Genomic DNA, 3,269 nt, shown 5'->3' with positions numbered 1-3,269 from the left:
CCGGTCTCCCCTGACTCCTCTGTTCTCTAGATTAAACATTGTCTCAGCCTTCAACGGTCACGTGCATGGCATTTCGGGCCGTGTTCATTTTCCTTTGGACACAAAGAGGATTAAGTTCTGGACATCAGAAGACCAGGTCAGACACAAATCATAAAACGTATGTACTTTTCGTTTCCATGCCTACCTTTCAGTGTGTTTGTGGGGTAGTCTACTAGGCCTAACTGTACCCGTCATCCTTGTCTGAGCCACGGCCATTTGAACGCTCTTGTTTGCTTGTTATTTAATCGACCCGTGATACCAGTCGTGGCATGTGCTGATGGCCGGAGGGGCAAACGGTTGTGTGCAGACGTCCTCCCATCTCTCTGCAGGTATTTATTTCTTCATTTCTACGGTATTACATTGGGTACCATGACATTGACTTCCAGGTTTAGCCTGATGAGTGAAATGAACTTTGTTGGCTTAAGAAATGCCTGTGCTTGTCTCTAACCTGGTGAGTCACTGCCGTCTCTCGGGTAAGCTAACATCAATGGTCACTTGGGTGTCACTTTCGGGCAAGCCTTGGCCTTTGTCCTAGATTGCAGTCCAAATGCTGACATCTCTCCCCGGTGCTAACTTTCCACAGTCTTTCCAGTCTTCGGCATCTCAGAGGTCAGAGCCTTGAGAGCTATTAGTCAGCCTTAGCGTACTCCCATTTCTGACCCAAATAGCTACAAGAACTTCCCCTTTTAAGTTCTCCCTTTTCGAGTGTTGAAATTGCAAACTGGAGAAAGCACACAATTTCAGGTGCACCATGTTTTTCTCCAAGTTCAAAAAATCCCAGGAGTTTCACCAGTGACTTTTCACTCGCCCAGCTGGAAGTCAGAGTGAAACTCTTTGTAGTCTTTCCTGGGGACGGGGATGGCAGCGTTTTGTATCTGCCTCTGGGTATCTTTCCGGGGGTGGGGGTGTTGGGAAAATGTGTTCCATCATAACGGTCCCGTGCAGGGGTTTTGAACGAGCCACCCAGTGTCTTACGAAGCTGCCTGAGCTTGTGTCTCTTCTGAGTCTGTGGCTTCGCCGCGTGGGTGGGAGGCAGGCTGTGCCCCCAGGACGGGCAGCAGAGCTTCATGACCCGCAGAGCGAGCCTGCCCTGGCTGGCCTGGGCGTTTGGAAACTTGGGGATCTCTTTTCTATTCCTTCTCTGTGAAGGAACCCTAACTGCGTTGTTCGGGTTGTGGCAGAATATTCTTCCTCTGTCCAGACCTGTGGAGGGAGAAGCAGAAGCCTCAGTGTGGTCGGATCTCTGGGACAGGCGGAAGCCCTTGTTCCTCCTAAAGAGAACATGAGCCTGCTTGAGAGTCCGCAGACTTTTAAGGGTTGGGGACTTGGGAGGGCCAGCTAGAGTGTGGCCAGCTGGACATCATGCCTGGAGCAGCCCTGCCTCAGATGTCCCTGCGGTCCCCAGATATGCCCAAGTCCACCGTGAGCAATGGGGCCCCTGGGACCCGACCTGGTGTTTCTGCCATCATTGGGCATCCAATTTGGAGGCTGCGTCTTCAGTCTGGAGCAAGGAGTTTAAAAATATATGCATTTGTTTCCCTTACTACAAAAATAATGCATATTTATACTGAACATTTTGGCAAAGTATTGAAATGCAAAAAAAAGAGAAATGATACCCCAGTTCAGATATACCTACCACTACTAATTTGACGGTTCTTTCCAGTAATTTATATATATATAAATATATATTTATAAATAAGATTAAAACATGTTTATTATATATTTCAATAAATGATAAATTACTTCATTTATCCCAAAATATTTGCTGGGTAGAGAATGGCAAAGGAGGGGTAGCCCTTGCTCCGAGAGCCTAACAGGTTAAGAGGGGAATCAGGAAATAAACAAGTAGACAGAGGCGTGACTACGAGATGCGGAGCTCTGTGAAGGAGCACAGTGCTCTAGCTGAAAATAACAGCAGGGAGCTGTCCACCTGGTTGGTGAGGGAGAAGAGCTCCTTGGACAAAGGATTAAATCCAAATCTGGGGAAGGAAATCCGCAAGATGAGTCTGGAGTTTCTTGTCCTAAATGAAGAGAGGACAAAACCACTACTGTCATGTCAAAAAGATTCAGGAGCCACGTGGAAGGGGCTCCCTCTAGCCAAACACAAGACAGTCTGAGCATCAGTTAGAATAATGGCGGCACGGAAACCTCCACTGCAGTCCTGGGTATGTTTTAGTCAACACAGCCCCGTGTGGTGACACCGTAAGATTGTAACGCAGTGTTGCTTACTCTACTTTTCCATGTTTAGATATGTTCAGACACGTTGTGTTCCAATGGCCTGGCATATTCCCCACGGCAACACGCTGTGCAGGTGTGCAGCCTAGGAGCAATAGGCTATGTCATCTGCCTAGGTGTGTAGCAGGTAGACCATCTAGGTGTGTGTTAAGTTCGGTCTATGACCTTTGCATAATGATAAAATGATCTAACGACACATTTCTTAGAACCAATCCCCATCCTGAAGCAATGCATGACTGCATGTTTAAATTTATGAGTCCATGGTAATACTAAAAAAATCTCTCATTAATCACCTTTGGAAGATGCTGGGGGACTAACTCATTATTTTGAAAACTGGCAAATAAAGGGAGAAAAATTAAACATTCATCTTGTGCCTGTGGTTAACCAAATAGTTGATGGGGGAACTTTCTCTTTGCAGAAGTATTCCAGAAGGGATGAAGGACGGCAGAATCAGAATGCATCACTTTGCAAGCACTTAGTGAACTGACGTATCTAGGCAGTGATAGCCAACGGTTCTTAGACTCAGGAAAGAGAAACCACCAGAAATTATGTTCCTCCACGTGCAAATAGTCTTGTCAAAAAAGTGAAGTTGTTACAGAATGACCTTTTTTCCTTTGGGTATATGCCCAGTAATGGGATTGCTGGGTCAAATGGCAGGTCTACTTGAATCTGTTTAAGATACCTCCATAATGCTTTCCACAGGGGTTGCACTAGTTTGCAGTCCCACCAGCAGTGTATTAGTGTTCCTGTCTCTCCACACCCACGCCAACATGTGTTGTTTTGGGTTTTTTTGATAAAGGCCATTCTCACTGGGGTTAAGTGATATCTCATTGTGGTTTTGATTTGCATTTCCCTGATGATTAGAGAACAAAGGCACGTGTACCCAAATGTTTATAGCAGCACAATTCACAATAGCAAAGATGTGGAAACAACCCAAATGCCCATCAATACATGATTGGATTAGTAAACTGTGGTATGTGTATACCATGGAATAT

Source organism: Eulemur rufifrons, chromosome 25, assembly GCF_041146395.1.
Source record: "Eulemur rufifrons isolate Redbay chromosome 25, OSU_ERuf_1, whole genome shotgun sequence".
Taxonomy (NCBI): Eukaryota; Metazoa; Chordata; class Mammalia; order Primates; family Lemuridae; genus Eulemur; species Eulemur rufifrons.
Note: the sequence above shows the minus strand (reverse complement) of the source record.